This window comes from Propithecus coquereli, unplaced genomic scaffold (assembly GCF_000956105.1).
Source record: "Propithecus coquereli isolate 6110/MARCELLA unplaced genomic scaffold, Pcoq_1.0 Scaffold328, whole genome shotgun sequence".
NCBI classification, from domain to species: domain Eukaryota; kingdom Metazoa; phylum Chordata; class Mammalia; order Primates; family Indriidae; genus Propithecus; species Propithecus coquereli.
The window spans coordinates 2,387,013-2,413,679 of NW_012148930.1; the positions used below are offsets into that span (position 1 = coordinate 2,387,013).

General features: G+C 40.7%; 1 protein-coding gene across 1 annotated transcript in view; it reads right to left on the reverse strand.

Annotated features, from left to right (window-relative positions):
* The window catches only part of NEK7 (NIMA-related kinase 7), a 126,282-nt gene extending 99,980 nt beyond the window's left edge, over positions 1-26,302 (reverse strand). Inside the window, exon 1 of the mRNA XM_012650459.1 lies at positions 25,993-26,302. The gene's annotated coding sequence lies outside the window, so the exon portion shown is untranslated. The remainder of the gene's footprint in view (positions 1-25,992) is intronic.
* Positions 26,303-26,667: the final 365 nt, after the last annotated feature.

The following is a 26,667-nucleotide window of genomic DNA, read 5'->3' on the forward strand; positions in this document are numbered from 1 at the left end:
AACACTTTCCTAAACGAAAGCTGATCATCATTATGCACGTCTCTAACTCTGCTCAGATTTACAGTCTTGCAATCAACAATGTTTACTGCAGTCGACTATTCTGAAGTTGATTGTTCTGATTTCCTGCTACTGACTTTTCCCTGTTTCCTATCTTGATTATTTCACTCTTTATTTCTACCAACAGAGGTAAACCTGAAGAACATCTACACACATTTTAATATATCAAATATACAAAGTCATTTTAAAATTACACATTTAATGTCATTGTTTCCTATTAAACAGAAAATCCAGGGTCCTAACAAATGAAATGATTTCATTAACTAACAAAGTTTAATGAAGTCTCTATTTCAATTCAACCACTGACCGTTTCACAGGTCATTTTCAAAGAACTGATTGGCTTGACCCTGCCAAATGTTAACAAAATCCAGTTCACGAATCAGTCCACCAACCAGGTAAAATTTTTCAAATGATCATTTCTTCCGTAATGGCACTGAATGAAATCTGAGAGTCACACAGCCTGCAAGTTTAGAACTTATTTTTTTGTTGTTTACTTCTTCAGCAGCCTTATCAGTGTTATGGAGGAGAGTCTCACGAACGTAAAAAACACGGGAGGAAAGGCACTGGAATGCGGACACAGAAGATACGAGTCTCCACCCGCCTTACCAAGGACTGTCTTTGTAATGTCTGACCAACCTAAGTCTTGGTTACCTCAACTATCAGATGAAGGTACTGGATTACAAGATCGCCAAAGTCTTTTCTAGTCTTAAGAGTCTACTCAACTCTAATTTCTTCTGAAATAATAAATAAGTCATATTGTATAAAAATTCAGAGTTAACTGACATTATGATTCAAGTAAAACAGCTCCAAACAAGGCACTACTGTGGATTTGGGACACTATGGATTAGTCACCACCCAGAGCAGACCTCACCAGCAATGCACGATTAATTCCTAAGACACCCCTTACTGGAGAATCCTCATGCAGGAGGGCACTATTGAAGAAGAATCAATGACGAATTAATCTGAAATCTAAAATACCAAGAAGAATACAGTTTTTATTTGCTTAGAGTGACATATGAAGTATATGGCTGACCTCACAAATAAACAAGGTTAATTCTTAGATTTGTTGGGTTTGTTGTTGTTATTTTTCTGAACTATTTAAAGATGATGCAGCACTCTAAGATTCCAATTTATAATCAGTTATCTCATCAAAGTAGTATGGTAATTATCATGTATTTACAGTTAATGGGAAAACTGTATAAAATGAATGACCTCGGTTTTATAACTTGTCCCATTTTAACCTTTTCCATATAGATATTTCTCTTAGATTAAAAAAGAAGTCAATCATATTATGAATGTATATTTAAGGCATCATTTCGTAAAGTATTTTATAGACGGTTTTTCCTATTATAAATCAACATTGAAAATGTGTGAGCTATAAGCCCATTACTTATTCACACTTTTATTTTTAGTAAATGACTATATGAACATAATTTATTTAATAAGGATGCAAATCTGTTTTCTCAAAGTAAAAATTAAATGTCCTCTTATTGAAAATACTCCATGTGTGTTCTCATTGTGATGCTTCAATTCAACAAGCAAAAGCAACACATCGTTTGACTACATTCCTGAAAGATTATGATAATTATCAAAAATTATTACAAGGTCATAACTATCAGCAAGAAAATGCTGTACCCAAAGGGGAAAAATGAGTTAAGTAGCAACAACAAAAATCATGAATTCCAGCCCTGACTCTACCACCACCAAGCAAATGCGGGCTTCTCAGTGCCCTTCCTATACCATCTGTCGAGTGAGGAAAAGCCTGCCCGGTCCCAAGCAAACTGTTACAAAGAAAAGAAACCTTATCCGAACCTCGTCTCTCATATTTTCCTCTAGCTATACAGTTAAAACAAGTTTCTGTATAAACCCTGAATAAATCAGAGCAAATAACAAAATGCTAACAACATAAATACTAATTCTGAATTATGACACAACTGCATTATTAACTTTCTCTGGAATGCAAAGGCTTTTCTTTTAAATATTAGTTCAAACCAAATGCTTATTTTTTAACCAAAACTCCAAAAGGGGGAAACAAAGATCTTCACGTTTCCCTGTCACCATGATTTTTAAGGTTTCCAAATTCTACGTTTATACGTACTCCTCCAGCAAAATGAGCATCAGTATGCTATACTGACATCTTACACTTACAGTTTTGTACTTTTCAAAAAGTTTCCACAGGTATCATCTCAAAACATCACGCAGTGCAGTGAGTGGGAAGTAATTTCCAGGTTACAGATAAGAAACTCAAAAGAAAGAAGTTATATGACTTATCTAAAATTACACAAGGAGAAAGTAACAGAACTCAGGTTTCCTGATTCCTATAAATCGGTACTAAGTTCAGTCTGCTTTGTGTTTACACACATGTGCACATACACACACACACACACACAAACTGAGTCCTGTGTAACTGCTGCTTCTTCCTGGCTATAGAAAGACTGAAGAAAGTTGCGTATGAACAAAATTTTCTTAAACTCTGACGCCGCAGTCGAAGGCTGGGGTTTCATAGGCTATCAAGGCAGCTCTCGAGACCACAGGAAAACTTTGTTTAGCTCAAAACCCAACCACATCCTGGAGAGTTCTGAGCCAGCCTCCGGTCCCCAAATCCCTTGATTTTCCTGCACGAACATTTCTGTTCTGTTGGAGCCTTCCTCATGCATCTTGCTCCACACCGAGGATAATCCTTTTCTAAAACAGTATTTACTATACCCCTTTACTGTTCAAGATTCTTTATGAATTCCCTGCCACTTAACTGTTAGACCAAATTTAAATTCATCTTAAGAATTCAAGTCTTGCTGGATAAATGTATAAAGCAAACATAAAGGCCTGAAGAGTATCTATTTGAGTTTTGAAAAATCATGTATGTTTTACATTTTAAAAAATATTTTCCACAAAGAAAAAAATCTTTTCTAAAATTCACTGTAACCTAAAAATTACAAAAGGATATGTTTCCAAATAATGTTTCCATTTAATAAGTAACTATACTATAGAATGCCTAAAAATACCAAGTCCTATATTAGAATGGGTGACAGAAAATATAAAAACTAACTTATTTCCTACCCTTGAAGAGCTTAAATGATAAGAATTATGGACAAACTTATATGAAATTACAATATATTATGATATTGGCCATATTCCATAGCAAATGATAGCCCCAATTTTCTAAGAGGCCTTTTCCTTTTCAAAAAAAGGAGAGGAAGTTATCAAATGACATCAAAAGCTTTTCAGCTCTACGAAGCCTGCCATACAGTTTCTTACGGAGCCAAATGAGATAATGAGCACGTAACTAGATCTTTTCTATTAAACCATCATTACATGCTCAGATAAACCTTTCTTGGTCATGACTGATGATTCTTTAACTGTACCATTAGTTTTAATTTTATTACAAAATCGTGCATCTATATCCACAAGTGTTCTTCAAACTCCGCTCTTTAAAAGACCAGAATTCCATGAGTGGTTATCAATATTCCATGACTAAAAAGAAAACTGGGGGTCTGGGGGAGACAGCCATGATCAAATGAATACTCAAAATACTGGGCTAAATAAAGTCAAGTAGATTTCTTTGCTTTAACACTTCTCAGGAATCCTAATATGCTAAAGTGGACTGAGCAACCCCACATAGCTTTGTCTAAACTTGTCTAGCCAAAGAATTCTACAGAGTTTCTATTATCTTGGAAAAGTCTAGTAATCTGTTGAACATAGCTTGGTTAATATTTATCAAAATGTTGTCCTTTGGTCCAAATTCTGGCAGGTTTTTGTATTAACATAGTATTTTGTATTAACATAGTAACTTAAGGGCATTGATTGGAAGATTCCTATTCATTCCAATTTAAAAGTACAAATGTTAAAAACGGGCCTAGAAGTCTGATTGTGAAGGCAACTCATATTATTACATTAATTCTTCCACAGTCATTAGTCTATCAGTTATTAGGGCTTGAGTCAATTTACAAAACTGTTTTTTATCTTATTTCGTGATTTTCTTCATTAAATTCTACTTTGAAGTTTACAGTTACCCCTCTGTGTTTTCCTTATAAATCTTGGCTACCTTTTTATTCTTAACCTTTCTAGCTTGATTTGTTCTAAGGATATATTTTGAAAGCAGCACATAGTTAAGGATTTTTTTTAAATCTGAGTCTGTCTTTTAAAAGGAAATTTAATATACTGTTTATAAATTGTTTTATTGAGACTTATCTTTTATATTCTTATTTCTTATGTTTCCTTGCCATTATTTTTTTTTTTCATATCTTACCATATAGATCATGTTTGCTTGCTTATTTTGTCTAGCCATTTAGAAAACAAGCATAAATTCTTTTACTTTAATTCTACTACTGGTAATTCCAAGTTGATTAAAGTCCTCCTTTAACCAGATTTTTGCTCACTATCAAAGCAAAACTGAAATCCGTCTTCTGGTCCCCAGCTCCAGGTTAGCTGAGGAACGGATCATGCCACACTCTTCCCTCTCCCCGACACTTCATTCCTGGTTCTTGGAGGATCACAGGTCTTACAACCACAGCCTGTCTTTCTAAGTTGTTTCTGGCATTTTGTACTCTTTCCAATCTCGCCTAATGACTGCTTAGTCTTGCTTCTACAGTCAGTTTATTTATTCCGAATGCTTCTGTACAAAGCTGTTCCTCTCCCAAAATCTTAATTTGAACTTTTCTCCAATAGTACGTCTTCTAGTAATTTTTTTAAAGAGCTCATATGCAACATGTTTTCTCTAACCCTTGAAAATCTAAAAATACCATTCTCTCGCCATCATACATGAACAATAATTTGGTTGTGTATACAATTTTTCAGCCATGACCCTGTGCTCTGTTCTCTTTAGACCACTGAAGTAACTGGTTCCATTACTTCTGGCATTTTACGATGGTAAAGAGAACACATTGATCCTTTCCAATTCTAGGCTGAATATCCTAGTTCCAGTAACTTACTTTCATCAATTATCAGTTTAGAGTCGTGTGTGTATTCAGTACTACTTAATCTAGTACTTGCTTGAAATAAATCAGGCTAGCAATGGGAATCACTACTATAAAGAGCATAAGAAAATTACTTTATCTACTTTTATCATTTCTATACAAAATACATCTTTTGCTCTGTAATCAATAAGCAAGTCTGCTGGTTCTCTTGCTTAAGTTTCCTTTAATGGTAAGTCCCTTGATTATTTAAATCAATAATCACGCATTTTCTCAGCTGGCACATAACCCGCCTCCTGCACACTGATAATTTATAAACCTGTAGCTCCGGAATCTCGTTTCCAACTCTCATCGTTCTGCCTGATATCCCAAACCTAGTGTGTCTAACATCTTAAACATCTAAACCCCTACACTCAGCATCCCCTTCTTAGTGAAGGGCATTGTCACCCAGTCCTCCCTATGTGACTAGAGTCATCCTAGAGCCTTTTACTCCCTGGTCTCCACACAATTCCCCAACTCCTATTAACTCCACCTCACAGACTTCACTCAGCTTATCCCAGACCCTCCTGATCCCTGCAACTACGACAACCTATTTACTGCTCTTCCTGGCTTTGGTAATGTGCTTCCTACTCTATACACTCATTACACACATTATACGTACATAACCACACATCTAAAATGAAGATCTATGTTACACTCCTGCTTAAAACTCTTTAACGAGTAAAACGTAATTTCTTTAGCCTCACTCCTTACTTGCCAGCACTTTTCCCCATGTAATTACTACATTCTGGCCTTAATGGACCATTTACACTTCCTCCAAATGCCAGGTTATTTCACGTCTACGAGCCTGTGACATGGGTCGGACCATCTCACTAAAATCAAAATACCCTTCCCAGCTAGTCTGCCAGGCCGGCCTTGCTTGGTACTCAAGCAGCCCTTTGTAAATAAAATACCTCTTCTAGTATTTGTCTCGGCGTATTTTAATGAATCCGTTGTCTGTGCATCTGAGGTCTTACTCATCAACTACATATTAGCAACTACTACTACTCAAGGGCTAAATCTGTTTATTTTTCATTTTTATACCTCCAGTACACATTAAGGTCTAATAAATATTTGTTGATAACCAAACAAATTTAGAAAACAAAACAAGCGTTTATAAAGTCTACAGGTCTAACAGTCAGGAAATCTTAGTTCAAATTCACATAAGTACCTACTTTCTAGTGACTGAAGACTAGATATCTGCCCTGTGTCTAGAACCCTCTCCTCGAAAGGGAAGTTCATCATGAGTACACAGCATGAGGTCACAGAACAAGGTCTCAAATCTTTATCTCAGAATCAACAAATACAGGGCACTTTCTACTGTAAAAGAATGGCTAGAAGAATAAAGCATTAATACTTCTCAAAAGTGTTTAATGGCACACAAATGCAAGATAGTATTATTTCTCCTGCTTATCTTTACAGAGTAATTTTCCTATGTGGATGTGAAACACAAATGACCCCTATTCAGCCCTTTTAAAGAAGTGTGTCCAAAAAGCTTTGGATAGATCTTGTATTTGTTCAGGTTAACTACAGGCATAGCATGCTATTACAAAGTTCCCTCATGTTTCTGCTACGACATTCAGTTATAACAACTAAAGTCTGGCAAAGGCACATGCTCGACAAACTAATAACTCAGCTGTAAGACTAGAAAAATCATGACAACCAAACTGACATAAAATAAAGAGCCAAGCTAAATACCTTCGACCATCTTCAAAACCAGATTATACAAAACATCCTACTAAATTCTAAATAATTCATGGTATGAATTCCATCATAACAAAGTTGATAGGGCCCTATGGAATACAGGCTAGTACTTGGAAATGCTTTCTTAGTGTGAATTATTTATTGTAAGGTCGTTTGTTTTAACAGCCTTTGGTCTATAACAAGTACTCTCTAAGAGAAAAATCATCACACACAAAAAATGAAAAACACTTATTTAAATAAAAGAAAAATTTAATAGAATTTTCTGAATTAACACATGGTCTTACATTTTATCCTTATAGAAAGACTTATTAACTGCTCATATTTATCCATTTGACAAATTTTTTTTTGCATACCTACTCTATTACAGACACTGTTCTACACACTGATTATTCCTGAACTTCCAAAATCCTCTTTTCTTTACACACTACAGTATACAATAAACTGTCAGGCAGTTTTAAAAGATTTCCCATCAATTACTTCTTTTGATGTTCCTAAAAATTAGACAAGGAAACTGAGGCCTTGAGCTCAGTGGTAAAGCAATGAAGGACTCTAGCAGGGCTTCTCATGTCCTCCAGTGAACTTTGTCACTAACCCTCACTCGGGCCCTCACTGCGTTCTTAGGATCTGAGTTAGAGCAACGAAGTCTATTTAATGATAATTAGGTTAGCAGGACAAAATCAGTGTTTAACGAAACAAATTAAGTCTATTATTTTACTTCTTAAAAAACTCACGCTTTCTCCTTTCTCGTGTTTTCTCTCTCTCTCTCTCCCTCTCTCTCTCTCTCTCTCTCACACACACACACACACACACACACACACACACACACATAGAGGCATAATAACTGCACCTTTGAGTTTGTTCTCTTTTTTACCAAGCATAGACCTCTAATGCAGATGAAGATTTAAAAAAGAGAAAAATAGGAAATGAAGGAAAAAAGGAAGTATATAAACGCCACTGACTTACAGTTACACAAAACTATCCTTGCTCTTAATAACATGACTTTTCAATGTAATTACAAGGTAAGTCAAAGTTATATTTTATGTTTTAAAATTTACCTTCTGAGAAAATCAGTTCGATTGCTCTTACGTTCCTCTTTACATCTCAGAACTGAACTATGCTTTGAATGGATTGTGCAAAGTTAACCTAGGCAGCTGCTAAGCAAACTTTCTCACCAAACTCTGCCAAATGATTTCAACCCTGACCTGCACCATCTTGCAATCCCTCTCTGCTCTTTTGAGCACGAACTATAAAATCATGCCAAGCTCTGTGTGTATGTCTTTTAACATATACAAACATATACTAGAAACAAATGTACTTTCTGGCACACTGATTACATAAAACCATGATTTTATGGAAATACTATCCAAAGAATAAGGATTACTATTTTAAATTAAAAGAAAGAATAGCAAACATAACATTATGCTGATGAAGCAGTCTAGGATGTTATATAAGAGACTTTAAATATAAACGGCTCTGACTAAATAACTGAAAATCTAATAGTGACTACAGATTTGCAGACACTCAAAATGGAATTATGTAACTGATATCCAGTTAAATTTGTTTTCAGAAACCTTCTGAATCTGTGAAAATTCATTATTCCAACTAAAGAATGATAAAGTGTTATAAAGATGGTATATACTAAGAGGCTTTAAAAACACAGATTTATTAACGATGGACATGAGATTATTTGGGAGTTCACAAGAAAAATACCTCACATATACTAAAGTCAGGCAGCAACTTACAAGTTAACTTTAAGTTTCCCCCAGTATTCATTGGGCATTTATTTGCCTTTCAATAAAAACTGCCCTTCTAAGTTAGCAAGGATGAATAGGACCCCAACACACGTTCCCTGGACAGACTCATCTGCTGCTACGTGTATCCATTGCCCGGCTCTGCTGCTGACACCAGCTCTCTACTCCAGGCCAGACCTCTGCTGAGCTCACGACACGTACAACCAACTTCCTACTGGACAGTGCCACCTCTGTATCCCACAAACGTTCTAAACTCCACATGAAAGACGCATCCTCCTCCCACCACACAAAGAAACCATTATTTATTCTTACCTTGGCTCACTTTGATAAGTGTAGATTTAATCAGAACTGAGGGAGTTATTCTATACCATCCGCTTGAACAACAGGACTCAAAATTCTAAGCTGATCTGGTTAATATTTCTTCTCCTTTGTTTTTTAGCATTAGGCACAATGACAACTTTATCTATAACTAAGGCAAAACTTATATTTCCTTTTATCTCCAAATACTTCAATTCTCACTTTCCCTGGCCGACAAGTAGGAAATTATACAATCTGGATATTCATTTGATTTGCAGGCGCTACACATGGGAGGATCTACCTGACTGTCTTGGCACCAAGATGGCGTGTAAAGGCCGGTACAGGCATATTCTGTACAAAGATAGGAGATTTTTAAAACCATACTGGAACAAAGTTTGTTCCACTTAAGTCCCATGATCATGCTCCTACTGCTTATAAAAGACTGCAAAGAGTCAAAATTACAAAAGAATTCAAAACCATTTCGATGAAAGGAGAGAGTGTACCTCTTTACCTCCAGTGAAAAGATATCTCCTACCTTCAATGAGGCAGTAAACATCACGACATAAATAAAATGTCCTAAGAATCTGCAAGAAACTTAAGTCTCTTGATTTCTTTATTTCATCCCATTTCAATAAAAAACCACGGCTACCAAAAGTGGGGATGAGAAGGAAAAGGGAGGGAGACAAGAGTGCTGAAACTGAAGATAAACAATACTACCATCTACTCAGGCCAACACCCCCATCCCAGCCCAGACACCACAGGCTATTCTAGACTCCAGTCTCTCTCTCACTCATTAACTCGTTTTTTTCTTTAGCACAACTGGTGTATCTACCACTGAGCTGCTGGGAATACAAAAAGGACTGAGGCAATTCTGATCCCTCGAGTCACTCACCAGAGAGACACACAGAAACAGACTTTCACACTAAAAGGAAGCAGTACATGACAGACACCATCCCTGGGTAAGGCCATTACAGAGTGCACAAGGAGGATCTCAGGGTCTAAGCAGGCTGTCGGGGCAAGCAAGGCCTTGCAGAGGAGACACCCAAGGTAAGTCCGACAGGATATGCGGGAGCTCACCAGGCAGGAGGAAGGGGGAGGACATTCCAGACCGAAGCATGAATGACTAGTGAACACGCGCAGTGCCGTGAGATGGGAGCGTGCACGCAACAGGGGCGAGAGCCAAGGCCCAAATCACAAAGTATTTTTAAGAGACTAAGGAGTTAGAAATCAGTCAGAAGACAGTAACTGACGGACTTTAAGCAAGGACAAAAACTAGCTAGAAGTGGGTAGAAAGCATTGGGGAATTTCTAAAAAATAAATAAATAAATAAATTTAATTCGATCTTTAAAGACGGGAAAAAAGAAAGATGACATTAAGGGGAGTTCTGTTTATAAAAAAAGAAATAACCCATTTTCTTGGTAATTTTTAAGTATACTATACAGTATCACCAAAGTATGAATTTTCAAGTCTGAATTTAATGCCTTCATACATCTCACAAACCAAACTTATCTTGATATAGTTTTCTAAAAAATCTACCTTCGAGGTCCCCCTTACAATACTCTTGATTCTATTTTGATGCTGGCTCCTGATCTGCCATAACTAACAACCAAATAAAGAGATAACAAAGCCCTATAGCTGGTACTGCTGCAACAATCGAAATTTGAAAAGATAAAGGTAAAAATGACTTCACAATCACCTCACAGGGGAGAGGAGTTTCAATCTTCTCAGCGTGGCATGCAAAGCCTTTCTTAACGCAATCTCCAAAGGCCTTTCCAGGTTTACTTCCTATGTGCTTCTTTATTAATTCATGAACACACGTTGTATCTTTGGTCCATTTGGCATAGGCACTTTATAAGTATTTGAAGTGTTTTTAAAAATAATTAACATCGTGATTATTCTTTTAAACTTCCAGCAATTAAAACTATGAAAAGATACTAAATAAAATGTATCTATTTTGAAGTTGAAAAACCTTTCACTATGTCAAGCATCTGATGGCTGAAAATCAAATGAAAGTCTTCTACCAATTTGCAATTAGTAATTATTCTTAAGGAGGCAATAATTTCAAGTATTAGCGTAGTTATTTCCTTATTTAACTGAATACAACATCTTCTTCACGAGGGGATGGCTGGAGCATCAAAGTGGAATGAATTTGACAAATAGCACCTTGAATGGGCAGAAATGTTCTTACCCCTTCACAGAAGCAGGATCACTTAACTTGAACCAGGAATGAACTAGCCTCCAAGGAAAGGAAATAGAAGGATATTTAGTGAATAGCTTAGTCAATCAGCTTCAAGTCAATTTGATCTGACTGTCGGTCCTGTCTTCACCTCACGTCCTCATTCCAGGAACTCATCTCTCACTTTATTCCTTGTTGCCCGAGCCTCTAACTTACATCCAACTGCCAAACTGATCGCTGTCTTGACTCCACACCCTCCCCACTCGCACCACGTCCAGGCCTGACACCCCCGTTTTTCCTGCTCCTCGTCTCACCACACTCTGGATCTTGCAGAACTTGGAACGCAGAATTCAGACACAAAGCCCGTCCGGCCTCCCAGACTAGATCCCGGAACGTCCTGCCAGTGACCGCTCACAGAGCAGACCTTTACCTGTCTCGCGCAGGAAGACCTCCCTCCTACCACGTTCTAGGGGCCTTGCAGGGACATGTGGCTGGCATTCGTCCTAGACTTCCCTGAAACCAGGAGCTCGACTGTTCTGGACACTGTCTCACTGCTAGGACCTGTTCAGACCTCCTACCTCATGGAGTCTCTGGGAAGCAGTTGTCTGCCGTTCTCCGAGTGGCCTGTTCTGACAAGAATGGTCCTAGGCCCTATAGGAAACAAAAATACGCACAGGACATGATTCACACCTTCCAGAAGCTTTTACTCCAGGAAGGAAGCTGAAGAAAGTACAACTACAGTAAGAGTCAGTAAGTACTTAAGGCTAAAAGAAGCAGAAGAAAGAGGGGTTTCTTCATATTTTTTGTACAATATTTGAGTAGGGCATTAAAGGATGAAGATGATTTTGATACACTGAGACTGAATAGTTGAAGTGTGGAAAGAAGGCATTTAAAGCAGTGAGAAAAGCATAAAGATAGAGCAGAGAAGCCAGAAAGGATAAAAGATTTATCGAAGAATGGTATAAGTTGTTAAACGTGACTAAAATGTAAGGGAATATACGGGAAATGAATCTGGAAAGGTGGGTCAGGACCAGGCTAAAGGCAGAGGCCCCAGTATGGAGCCATTACCGACCGGTAACCCAGGAAATACGATACAGTATTTGGTCATTCCTTTACTCTCATACTCTGCAATTAATAAACCCTGCAATATTTTTAAAGCAGAAAGCTGGGTTTTTGTTTTGACATGGAATACAATCTTCCAGACTCAGGGTAATCTAAATATCTGACAATGGCAACCCAAAGTGTTTTGTAACTGGGTACAGTTGGCAAATAAACTTGGCATCTATGAGCAAAAAAGAGAAGAACCTCATTCGGCCATCTGTTGACTGAAAATCTACCTTCCTTCCCTGATCAACTGATAGAAGAAGGGCTTGCTGAGCAGCAGTTATATCTACAATTAATTAATAATCAAACACTAGAAAAAATGTAGATTTCTAGAAAACTAACGCATAAATCTAAGCGATACATATGTACCAGCTTAGTTTTAATGTATAAATTGAACGCACTAATCAACTATGCGATGCATATACTTACAGGTAATTTTATAACACAGAGAAATCTGAGAATAATCTTTTCGAATTAGTGAACATTACAGAAAGTTATTTCCCCATCTTCCTTTCCCACGTTTTCTGCATCCTACTCTCCTTTTTATTTCTAAAGGCTTCTTTTCTTCCTCCTACTTTATCCCGACCATGTATCTCCCCTCCTGAAATCGCCACTGCTGCCCGAGTTTTTCTTTCTCACTCCTGCTAAGGCTCCCTTCTTCGTTGTAATCATTTCTGCTGACTTTCAGCTACCTGCCAACAAGCCCCAAATTTCTCTTTCTTTGGCCTACGAAGTGGTGGGACCAAATAGGAAAATAAAGGAAGAAGTAAAGGAAAGACCATAACAGGAAAGTAATCACAGAATCATTCCTCTTACAGCTGCTGGAGGACTCCAGAGATCAGATCGTCTATGTTCTGAGTTCAAGAAAGTATCCTTCCCAGGTTCCAAGAATATCTTAATTTGAAACTGAGCTCAATACCAAATGTCTACAGTCAACTGGATCATCTTTCTAACATTCTCAAAATGCACATGCAAATACCCCACGAAGTTCACAAGTTAGAAAATGTGTAAATACTGACATTTTGAAGACGCCAACCCACCGCACAAACAAAAAGGGCCTAGGAATGGTAGCGCTGCCCTGTCTGGGGCCACACGCTGAAAGACAAAATCCCACCATTACCTAACTGGACACCATCATGCAGCCCACGCTCCGTTTGATTATCTGAACCATTAGTCACGCTATTGATACTCTTCCCAGGCCAGAAACTCAGCTCTTAAACTGAGTTGCACAGATATATTAACGTAGCTCACACTAAGTGTCAGACTCTACGTTTGCATTTGAAAAGATATAAAGATGAACCTGGCCTTAATCCAGGATTTTGAAACCTTCCGACTATGTCAAGCTGCCCCTTCTTACAACAAATAAAAAGAGCGGGGATGGTCATAAACAAAAAAGGGCCTATACCGTTATAAACTTCTAATTTTTAAAAAGGATGAAAAAAAAATCACTGACAGAAAGCAGTTTTTAAATTGCCAAATGGGCTTTTTTGAATAAAGAGTGCTATCTGCATGCAGAGCCTGCATCTACTGACAGGAAGACAAGTTAGAAGGGACTCAAGTACCAGTCACTTGATATCAAAGTCCCAAATGGAAATAAGACAGTCATAGAAAAAGGAACAGGTTCTTCATCAGAATGTTCTAGAACCCTTTCCGGCATGGCCAGGTACGCAACCCAGAAACGCTCGGTGCAGCCAAGCTGTGGAACTGGACAGAGAGCTGTAGGTAGGGCTCAGGCAATGGGAGCCAGAGGCAAAAACTGTATGTGGCAAGGCAAAAAAAAAAAAAAAAAAAAACCCCTCAGGATAAAGGGAAGTGGTAGGCGTTCACACCCAGCTGAGAGAAATACTGTAAAAATGCCAAACATGGTGAGAACAGCGCACAGCGTAGCAGCACACCGACAAGGCACCGTCTGGTCGGGATGGACTGAAACTGACAGGCAGGTGCACTATTTCCCCTCGACTTGCCTGCAGTGCACTTTTCTCTCCTGTTATCACTCAGCTGTTAATTACAAAATAGTTACACTTCTTTATTTAATAATTATAATTGTTTTATAATAGTACTTTCATAACACCTATCCATGTTTCGGGCTGAAATACTGGTCACAGATGCTGAGAGAGTCTGATTATTAGGTATCAGCTACTCCAAAGGGCTCCTCTCCCCCAGTCAGAAGTGTTGTGAGCAGTGGGAAAGAACTCTCATTTAAAAAAAAAAAATGTGGTGTCTCTTGGTGTGGCCTGAAGAACATCTATCTGCATTAGAATTACCTGCACTGCTTATTTAAAACGCAGGCTCCCATCAGAGCAACAGCTCCCAGAATCTGCGTATAAAATCATCAGGGGTGCTGGTTTTAAGATGGCAACGCTCACGCTCATCTGATCAGAACTCTCACCCGGGCACTCCTGAGGACCATAATCTGAGAACGCAGTAATAGGGCAAATGCTCTGAAAATGCAACTTATCTTGGTGATGGCAAAAAGACCACAACTATATTCTTCAACAGCTGCACGAGTTTCGTTTAAATTATTTTCAATATACAAATAGATATAACTATTTCAAGGAATCACGAAATAAGTTGTTTAGGATGGACTTGATTTATTTCTACTCATTCTACTTTGCGAGAAAGGACTGTCACTGAAACAGTGACACACCAGAACCAACTTCTAAGAGAAAGGCACAGCTACACAGATAAAGGAAACTGAGCCACTCAGGATCTCTGAATCGTAACAAAAGGAGAAAAAATTAGAGGAAGAAAATGGTCAGCGGGACGCCAAACATTTCAAGCACACAAGCAGCAACGGGAGCGTATATTATTTACAATATACTAAAATGACTGACAAGCAACAGTGAAGCCTGGCTCTTGGGAATCGAAGTATCTGATACAGGAAGTATGCATTTATGACATATTGATCATCCATGAACTTTCTGGCCTTTCCTATCTATTTACTTCCTCCAAGTAAGGGCTCCTTCCTAAGACTCGCCTCCACTTTGGTAATTTCTTCTCTCTGATTCTATTTCAAAGCAAAGACATAAAATATACCCCAGTGCTCCTCATTTTAGGGCCAAGAGAAACGCTTCACCAATTGAGGCATTCAGATTTGCACAATTCGGCGCTCCAATGCCCCCTGGCGTGGTTAGGTGTTCAAGGCCCCGACGTGGACGATCAGAAGTACAACGCCGTCCCTCTACCGGCAAATCTGTATTGAGCACGTACCATAAACACAGCAAGGTTCTGCTAACTTAGAAGAAGTGAAAAAAAAGAAAAAACAACACTGTGCCTCCTGTCGAGAACATTACTAAACTAACACAAAGGCCATATTGCTGCTATAAAACAAAAAAAAGGACCCTGAAATGAAACGCAAGAAACATGGAATCTAGTGGAACCTGGATTAACAAGTCTGTATCCTTGGGTTTAGTTGAGTCTCACATTAAATAAAAAGACCAGTTTAGACAGTTCACAAATTGCCTTCCAGCTCTGAAAGTGTTTGATTTGGTGGATCAGGGACGTAAGGTCTCCTGAGAGAAACTACGAGACGTCAACGGCAAATGGAAACCGTGACGCAGGAACAGCCGCTTTACGGGACGATGGGGTATGGACTACACACTACACAGACGCAGGATGACGCGGGGGCCTCGGTCTCTCAGGCACCCCGCGCAATCTTCAAATCTGCTGTTAAGACCAAAAATATCAGGAATTTGATAGTCTTTTGTATGGTGAAAAACACGAATGGAAAAGCATAGATTTTTCTTGTTAAATTTTAAGCGTAACAGTGATTAGAAGTAGAGGTGAGGTCGTCGGGGCATCCTTATACGAAGGAGAAAAGAGACACAGGGAGACACAGGAAGAACCCGTGGGACAGAGGCAGACGACGGAGCGACATGTCCGCCAGCCAGGGAAAGACAAGGACAGGGGCTGCCTCAACACCTGAAGCCGAGAGGAAGGCGTGAGACACGTTTTCCCGTCACAGAAAACACGGCGCTGTCGACACCTTGATTTCTGACTTCTGGCCATCAGAACTGTGAGAGAATAAATTTCTGTTGTTTTAACCTACCCAATCTGCAGTAATTCGTAATAGCCGTCCTAGGAAACTAATACAGGCATGCTTCACTTTACTATGCTTTGCTTTATTGCACTTCACAGGTATTGCATGTTTTACAAATTAAAGGTTTGTGGCAACCCTACGTCGAGTTAAGTCTGCTGGTATCATTTTTTCAATAGCATGTGCTTACTTTGTGTCTCTGTGTCACAGTTTGGTAATTCTTGCAAGATTTCAAACTTTTTCATTATTATTTTATCTGTTATGGTGATCTTTGATCAGTGATCTTTGATGCTCCTATTGTAACTGTTTTGGGGTGCCATAAACTGCCCCTATATGAGACGATGAACTTAACTGATAAATGTGTTTTCTGACTGTCCACTGACTGCCCCGTCTCCCTCTCCTTGGGCTGCCCTGTTCCTGAGACAGCAATATTGAAATCAGGCCAATTAACAACCCTACAACGGCCTCCAAGTGTTCAAGTGAAAGGGAGAGTTGCATGTTTCTCACTTTAAATAAAAACCTAGAAATGATGAAGCTTAGTGAGGAAGGCATGTCAAAAGCCAAGACAGGCCAAAAGCTAGGCCTCACAGGTCAGTTAGGCAAGCTGGGAATGCAAAGAAAAAGTTCTTGAAGGAAATTAAAAGTACTACTCCACAATGGAGTATTAGTGGTTGTTGAAGCTAGGTGCAGGTTTACAACACTATTTAATTTTGGATATGTTTAAAATTTTCTGTAATAAATAAAACACTTGTATGAAAAGACAAAAAAAAGCCAGTTGTCATGGTTCACACCTGTAATCCCAGCACTTCGGGAGGCTGAGGAGGCAGGATTGCTTGAGGACGGGAGTTTGAGACCAGCCTGGGCAACATAGCGAGACCCTATCCCCACAGAAAATAAAAAAGAATTAGCCAGGCATGGTGGCACATGCCTGTAGTCCCAGCTACTTGGAAGGCTGAGACAGGAGGATTGCTTGAGCCCAGGAGATTGAGGCTGCAGTGAGCTATGATCACACCACTGCACTCCAGCCTAGGCAACAGAGCAAGACCCCATCTCAGGGGAAAAAAAAAAAAGAAAGAAAGAAAGAAAGACATTTAACAAATGAAAACACAAAAAAGAATGCTACTCCAGTGAGCACAATTGTTGCTGAGGTGGAGAAAGTCTGAGTGGTCTGGATAGAAGATCAAAGCAGCCACAGCAATCCCTTAAGCCAAAGCCTAATCCAGAGCAAGGCTCTAACTCCTTTCAATTCTATGAAGGCTGAGAGAGATGAGGAAGCTACAGAAAAAAGGTTTCAAGCCAGCAGCAATTGATTCATGAAGTTTACCGACAGAAGCCATCTCCACGACATAAAAGTACAAGGTGACATAGGCAACAACTGCTGAAGAAGATCTCGCTGAGATCACTGAGGAGAGTGGCTACACTAAACAACAGATTTTCAATGCAAATGAAACGGCATTCTATTACAAGAAAATGTTATCGAGGACTTTCGTAGCTAGAAAAGAGAAGTCAATGCCTGGCTTCAAAGGACAGGCTGACTCTCTTCTTAGGGGCTAACACAGCTGGTGACTTAAGTTGAAGCCAGTGCTCATATTACCATTCTGAAAATCTGAGGGCCCCTAAGAATCATGATAAATCTACATTGCCTGTGCTCTATAAATGGAACAACAAAACCTAGATAACAGCACTTATGTTTATAGCATAGTTTTCTAGATATTTTAAGCCACCATTGAGACCTACTGCTCAGAAAAAGATTCCTTTCAAAATGTCACTGCTCGTTGACAAAGGGACCTGGTCACCCAAGAGCTATGATGGAGATGTACGAGGAGACTAATGTTTTCATGCCTGCTAACACAACACCCATTCCACAGACCATGGACCAAGGAGTAATTGTGACTTTCAAGTCCTACAATCTAAGAAACACATCTCATAAGGCCATAGCTTCCGTGGGTTAGTGATTCCTCTGATGGATCTGGGCAGAGTACATTAAAAACCTTCTGAAAAGAATTCACCATTCTAGATGCCATTAAGAATATTTTTGATTCATGGGAGGAGGTCAAAATATTAACATTAACAGGAGTTTGGAAGAAGTTGATTCCAACCCTCATGGATGACTTCGATGGAAGAAGTCACTGAAAGCATGGCAGAAACAGCAAGAGAACGAGAATCAGAAGTGAGTCTGCAGATGTGACTGAATTGTTGCAATCTCATGACACAACTCCAGTGGATGAAGAGTTGCTTTTTATGGGTGAGCAGAGAACGTGGTTTCTTGAGATGGAATCTACTCCTGGTAAAGATGCTGCGAACACGGTTGAAATGACAACAAAAGATTTAGAATATCACATAAACTGAGTTGCTAAAACAGCAGCAGGGTTGGAGAGGATGGACTCCAATTTTGAAAGAAGTTCTACTGTGGGTAAAATGCTATCAAAGGATATCACGTACCACAGAGAAATCTTTGGTGAAAGGAAGAGTCAATCGATGTGGCGAGTTTCACTGTTGTCTTATTTTAAGAAACTGCCACAGCCACTCTAACCTTCAGCAAACACCACCGTGGTCAGCAGCCATCAACATCGAGGCAAGACCCTCCACAGCAAAGAGATTGTGATTCACTGAACGCTCAGATGATCATCAGCATTTTTTAGCAATAAAGTAGTTCTTAATTAAGGTATGTACTTTGGTTTGTAGACATAATGCTATTGTACACTTAACAGACTACAGTATAGTATAAATGTAACTTTTTAAAATTTTTTTTTATTTTTAATTATTATGGGTACATACAGCTGTGTATCCTTATAGGGTACATGCGATGTTTTGATACAGGCACACAATGTGAATTAATCAAATCAGGGTAATTGGGGTATCCATCATTGCAGGTATTTATCATTTCTTTGTGTTCCTAACATAATGTGTATATGTACTGGGAAACCAAGAAAGTCATGTGACTCACTTTACTGGGATATTCACTTTGCTGTGGTGGTCTAGAACCAAAACTGCAATATCTCCAACATCACCTGTATGGGGGTTAAGAGCACCCATTTCCTAGTAACAGGCTGGGTATGGTTCTGGGGCCCCCAAAATAACAGCATCTTCCCTATTGTAGCCCGTATTGTAATCAGGACAGTGGCTGTTTGGTCCAAACTCTGTTTGATAGCATTTTACCCACAGTAGAATTTCTTTCCCTTGGTGGCCAGGTATTGGGACACTTTGCTGGAAACTCAAACCCCCTCACAATCATCAAATACTATTAAATACTCTATAACAAATTTCTTCCTACTCTGAAAAAAGTGATTAGAGGAGTCAACGGGAGAACTATGTAATAAAAGACAATCTTTATCAACAGCTGATACATTAAATACTCAAAGTCAAAATAACAAAGTGAAGTTGAAAATAATATGCCACTCAACATTAAAAATATTTATCAAATGTAGAAAAACTTACTGAAACTATTTTACATATATTTTGAAAATGGAAAGAAATGGTAGTTTTCACTGAATACCATGCCTGCCGCCTTATTATTCTACGCGTTTTAACACCAAAGACAGTAAAGAAAATAAAGAAAGTGAACTTGTAGCTTGCCATGAGAAAGGAGAATAAATTCCTTTCCACAAAACTAATTCATCAAAAAAATTCTTCTTGCATAATATCTTTTAATTTACATGTATTTGTTGACTAACAAACCATGCCTAGAAATAAACTGAAATAAGGACATACTATTTGCCTAAAATAAATTACCTATTCTAGGTTTCTTTATGACAGTATGCAAACATGTCATATTATTTTACTAAATGGTCTAGCAGTTAGATATAAAGGCAATGGAAGATTAGAAATTCACTCTATTTTGGAAGTATTTACAATTTTTCATAAACTTATCTATCCAATATTCCCTATCATAATATAATAAAGGATATATGGCTTTGTTATAGTTATAACCCCAATAAAAAATTATAGTAATTTGCTTAGGTAAATATGAGAATATGGGGAAAATATTTCAACAATAAAAAAGGATTTTCTAGTAAGCACACTAGAAAGAACATTTTTAATCTTGCCATTTTTGCATCAGTATTTAGAGATCTTTTTGCAACTCCCAGATTTTGTAGTCTGGTCTATAACCCGCCTCTCCAGGCTCTTGTGGTTTTTTCTACCTGAGGAACTAAGGACTGCTGCCTCTCCCCACTTTCCAAAAAAAAACCATAAAAACACTAACTCAAATGTGGGAACCATTAAATGATGCATATGGAAATCACAGGGCAAAAACAGAAAGGAGAATTCAAGCAGAGAAAGTAGAAATGGCAGAACTAGGAAGCAGCCTGTTCAGACAAAACTGGGCCAAACTAGAGTAGGTGACAGGCCTGTCATCTGATGAAGCTGATAACCGGAGATGTGCTCCCTACCGCAAAGGTCCTAAGAATAAAGAAACAGGTGAAATGAAACTAACACGCACCGGGCCTGCTACCATACATTTACAAAGATGTTCTCGTTTACTCCTTAAAGCACCCTATGTGAGCTGGGAAAACTATAGTCTGAACAAAGTAAGTAAACTCAACCAAGGTCATAAAGTAGATGACAAACCTAGGACTTCGTGCCTCGTCTTTTTCACATTTTGGGAAACACGAATAATTTTAATATATGTGCGGCATGGTCAGATAAAGAGAAAGGCTGCTTGTAGCTGGTGAGAACCAGCCAGGAAGCTCTGAATACCCCAGGTCCCATCTCCCCTCCCTGAGGGCTGAAGGGTTGAAATTCCAGCACACCCAGAACCTACTTCTGACTAGGACTGAGAAATTCCACTGTGTCATTTCAAAGCTGTTGCATTTTCCATTCTACTCTACTGCTTCTCAGTAGCTGTAACCCAGGTAAGCCTACAGCTAATTCTTCTTACAGCAAAGGGAGGAGGTACTTCTTCCCCCAAGCCACACACACCTTGACTGTAGGCCCTCTTCCAAAGCAAAGGCCATTTCTAGTATTTCTTTTTTTTACTGGAAAAAACAATTTTTTCACTGGGGAAAAAAGTATTTTTTGAAAGACTAAATCAATTTTTCTGAAAAAGAAAAAAATCTGCCCCCCACTTTGCTCATGCCAAAAATTCCCTCTAAAGGCAACAAAGGCAATCATGCCAGTAGGCTTAAAATGAAACCTACCAGATAAAGAAACAAGCCAAAACTCACTCGTATTAGGGTATTAGTCGATCGAGTAAAGATAAACGACTGACATCAGATTCCACCACAGGGTTTGATAAGGAGGCCGAGAGGCGCACATTCTTTTTTTTTGTTTGTTTTGTTTTTTGAGACAGAGTCTCACTGCGTTGCCCCGGCTAGAGTGCCGTGGCGTCAGCCTAGCTCACAGCAACCTCAAACTCCTGGGCTCAAGCAATCCTCCTGCCTCAGCCTCCCGAGTAGCTGGGACTACAGGCATGCGCCACCATGCCCGGCTAATTTTTTCTATATATATTTTTAGCTGTCCAATTAATTTCTTTGTATTTTTAGTAGAGACGGGGTCTCGCTCTTGCTCAGGCTGGTCTCGAACTCCTGAGCTCAAACAATCCGCCCGCCTCGGCCTCCCAGAGTGCTAGGATTACAGGCGTGAGCCACCGCGCCTGGCCTGAGGTGCACATTCTTTCAGCGTCACGGGACAGGAGTGGATTCCCGAGGCAAAGAATGGTGAAAAAACCTGAAACGGCAGATAAAACTAAAAGAGGTTGATACGTTTATGAACTCTGAAATGAAACACGAAATTTAGGAATGTACAGCCAGGGATGATTCTCAGGGACTCAGGAAAGATCAACAAATTATCACAAGGGTCTAAGGATAAAAAAATTATAAAATACTCTCGTGGAAAACTCCATATGGACCCAAACATCAATAGCCTGGAATCGTATTTAGACCTTTGGTATTATCTTCCAGAGCAGAGGCGGGCCACAGGCCTATTTGCATAAACAAAGTTTTATTTGAATAAACCTATGCCCATGTGATCAGAGTTACAATGGCAGCAGCTGAAACCATATGGCTCACAATGCCAGAAATATTTACTACATGGCCCATCAGAGGAAAAGTTTGTGAAACCTCTTCCATACAAAAACAGCCTGGAATGAAAAAGTAGCCCTTAACTACTATCAACAGAAGACCAGTGGCAAGATTTATAAAAAGGCTTATTTCCATTATATAACAGAACACATATATTTTTGAATTTTTATAGGCCACTTAATAAGTTTTGTTCATTTACACATTGTTGCTTAACACTTTGGATAGATATCACTACAAAATGGCTCATTGTATAAGCTCATTACATAAATAGGATGACAGCTGCTATTTTGACAAAGTTTAAAAAAGTTATCCTGCTCAAAAATATGAAGGAATGCTTCATGATCATTTGTGCTTCTCATTCCCACTGCCCACTAAAAACCATGAAACACATTCTCTGTGTTCTCTTCAGAATGAAAAATATTAATATTTTTGTGAAAATATATAACACATAGGGATAATCAAACTACTAATTACCAAAAGAGAAATCAGCAGTTCATAAGTTTTATAACTCAGAGATTAAATGAAAATTCTAAACTGCTATTATTATATCCTACAAACACATATATTTGATTACAATTATGTAGCTAAATAATATTCATCCACATTCCCTATAAAAATGGGGGGGGGGAAGTTAGATTGAAACAGTCCCAAAAGGGTAAAGCAATGCTTCTTAAAACATCTTGCTATATATTTATAGGAATGCTGATAAATTGCTGGTAAAGCAACTCAGATCAAACAGTAATCATGTATGTCATTTCCAAGACACCCTCAAGCACTGCATTAAGTTTGCTACCATGTTTGATAGATGATGCACTGAAATACCTACCCTCATGACCCCCCAGCAAATATCTGAAGGGACTTTAATTTGACTGAAACCAGGAATGGTGACAGAGTGCTGCTTTGTGCAGCTGCAGCTACACTACACATTTTTTAAATACCAAAGCCTATTTTTAAAATAATAATAGTAAAAGGAAACAAAACCTGAAAGGAATTTTGGAATTTATTACCTAATTAAGCAACTTTTTTCAAAACTGCAATAAATAATCACTATTCTCTCCTCTCCAGATGCCCTGAATAGTAACTGCATTAGTAATGCTATAGAGATACATTTTAAAACATCAGACGGTTCCTAGGAAAAATAGTGTTTGGTTTTACAAACACTGTAAAAGTCTCTAATGATATCTCAGACCACAAATTTAAGTGTAAAAAAAGGAATCTACATCTCAGTAAACGCACAATAGTTGAGAAGAAAAGAATACTTCTGTTTGCAGTAAGTCAGAGCCCAAAACTGTCCATTGCAACCTCTAGGAAGATTTAGGAGTGGGGGTTATGAGATTAAATATTTATCTACACAAACTGTGACAGCACTGCACTTCTGTTTAAAAACTGCAATGCAGATTTTTAATTTATTAATCAGGTATGTCAGTTATATTGGCATCAAACGTCCCCTCCTCCACTAGTACGCTGCCATCATTGCCCTCATACCAGAAGTGCCTTCCTCATTCTTGGAGTAAGCGCTGTTTTACTGGGCTGGAAATGAACTCTCGAAATTGTCCAGCCAGGAAAATGTGAAGGGGAGGAAAGTAATGGAGGGTAGTATCTCCATTAGATAAAACAGGTATTATCTAAGTAAATAAACCCGAACGGGAGTTCAGATTATAAAATGAGTCTGTCTGTACGCCTGAAAATAAAGTTACAGTCTTTACTTGTTACATTGACAAGATTTTTAACTGTGAAAAGATTCCCAGGTTGTACTGAAAACGCCTAACGATTTAGATTCTGACATTTCTTGTTTTCCATTTTCAGATCCTTTCAGAGTAAAGCCCCGATCAGTCGCACAGACTGTATTTAGTCCGCTGACCAACTTCGTTTCTTATCTGCTATAAACTCTCAGTCGAAGGGGTTAAGTTCAAGGTGCAGCTGAATCATGGAACCAGACGCTTAGGAGGGCTCAGAGGAAACCGGAGCCCCCTCCTCTTTATTATTACGTATTTGTTTCACAAGGTTATGCCTCAGCCTGGCGTCCGTCCCACAGACATCCTCGGCGGAGGAACTTGGTCCCTTCCCCGAATCCAAAGCTGGAGTAGGAAGTACCCGCCCCCCGGAGCAGTGTCCTCGCAGCCCATTGGCTGAGGAGCCCGTCAGTCCTCCGCAGGGCGGGGTCTCTCGCCGCCGGGCGGAATCTCAGGCCGGCGCCTCCAGGAGGGTCCCCCCGGCTCCCAAAGGCTGCCGCCCCCCATCGAGGAAGCAACCAGCCTCCTCAAAGGGCTCCTTTGCGTTTTTACTTCGCCGGGCCTCCCTCTCTCCGTCCTCACACTGCTTCTGCCCTTTTGATTCCTCCACGAGGCAAAGCTTTTTCGAAGCCCCAACTTCTCTCCCCCACCCCAGCAAGCTCCCAGCGCGGGACCAAATAGAGGATGCTGCGGTTTTAGGAGCGCAGCAAGCTGTGGCCTGGATCTCCCCGAGGGCAGCAGAGGATTCCTCCCTCTGGAAAGGAAATGAACGGCTTGAGTCGTACGTTCACCGTTTAAGGAACACTGGCCATCACCAGGTGGTACAAGGCAACAACACTCAGCGTCCATTTGGCAAGAGTTGCTAACAACATTGCAGGGTTAACTGAATCTCTTGTTTTACTATTTACTGTTTTCAAGATTTGACCGGCTGTCCCAAACATTCTACCAACTTTCTGAGTGCAAGTACTAAGCCATTCTTCGACCACACCAGCAGCAGCTCAAGGGCCTAAACAGATTGATAACACATATTCTGGGGTTTTTTCCTGCAATGCAACCTGACAAGACATACTGCTGTCGCCTGTAGGGAGTGTGCATATTCCTGACACTGCAAATGCCTTGGAGAAGGAATTAGAAATAGTGGTTCTAATTATAATGGGCACACAATACAAACTACGAAAATCTGATGTTCTCCACTGCATCCATTAGCTCAGTAATCTCAAAGGAATAGAAAAACCATTTCATGTCTGATTTCCAGTTAAGTCACGGGAATTGCTCAAGCACAGAGACATATATCTGACTACAAACTAAGTATATTTTTAAGATTATTTTCCCCAAAAAGGACTACAACTATGCGAGAACACGATTCATCAGTTGATGCATCATCTCCTAAGGCCTAGAGAGTATGAAGAAAAGAGACCACGAGAGTTCTTCAGATCCCATCTGCAGCATCCTCCACGTTGCGTCCGCTTCCTGACACTGCTCTGCAGTCACGTGGTCTCACTTTTCTCCGTTTTCCTTCGCGCTCCCTTCATCTCTCTGACTTTGGCCTCAATTTCCAATTTCTTTCTTTTCCATCGCCACCATCACCACCAGTGTTTGCTACCGCCTCGCAATGCCTCTCTCCGACATTTTATAATCCTGAGTCTCTCTGAAGTCCATCTCCAACAGGCCTCTCACGCTCCCTGACTTCTCAGGCCGCTTCAGACTCTCCCCGATTTGCCCGGCTCCCACCGCCCACTCTCTCCCAGCGAACTTCACTTCTCTAAGTCGGGCCACTGCCGAGTCCTGACAGACGGACTTAACCAATCCGCGCGGGATAAATAACTGACGCCGCCAATGAGATCTGCCGGGAGGCGGGACTTCGCTCAAGTTCCTCAGGTCCTGAGACCAAAGACCTGTTGCCGCCGCCGCCGCCGTGGCCGCGAGTTTCTCAGTAACCGCGACGGCCTCAGGGCCCCGGAGCCAGGGCCAGGCGTGCGGTTCCCGCCGCCCGCTCCCACCGAAAGCCCCGCCGGCTCGAGCGCGGCGCGCCCCGCCCCACCTGCCCCGGGCCGGGGGTTCCCGGAGGCCGCCCAGCGCGGTCCCGACCGCCCTCTCCCCGCCCGGCTCCCGCAGGCCGCCGCGGCCGCTCCGCCCGGCTGCCCGAGCTCCGGGCAGCGACTCACCAGGAAGTCGGGAGTTTTCCGTTCTCCTGCCCGCGAGGCACCCGGGGCGGGCGGGCGGCTCGGCCAGGAGCCGCCGCGCAAAGGCTCGCTGGGCCGGGGGCTGCGGCTACGAGGCCCGGAGCCGACCGGCCACCTCCCGCCGCGCCGCCCCCGCGGACGCTGCAGGCGCGGGCACCCACCCTGCGCTCGGCGAGGCGCGTCCAGAGTGCGAGCCTAGCGGCGGCCCATCCTCCCTCGGCTCCCGCTCCTCCTCCCGCGGCGCCGCTGTCAGGAGGGTAAACATCCCGGCATCCCCGGGAGGGGGCGGGGCGGCCGCCGGCCCCTCCCCGCGCCCCCGCTGCGGCCGCCGCGTGCGGGCTCCGCGCTCCCTGCCGCCGCGCCCGGCCGCGCGGAGCCCCGGCGACTCCCCTCGGCAGCAGCCCGCGAGCCCCTCTCTTCCTGCCGCCAGGCCCGGCGCGGCGCGGGCGCGTCGTTCCGCCCTGAGACCTCTTCGGGCCGAGGTCCCACCGAGCCCGGGCCGGCCGCTCTCTTAAGAAAGTGTCTTTTCTTCACGTACAGTTAAATGCGTCCATTTGCAAGTGGTGAACCGACTTGGTGACGTTCCCGTTCTTCTGCACCGCAGCGTTTTGATCCCATCCTCTTTTACCAGGTGGTTTAAACCACCTCTGTGTTTAA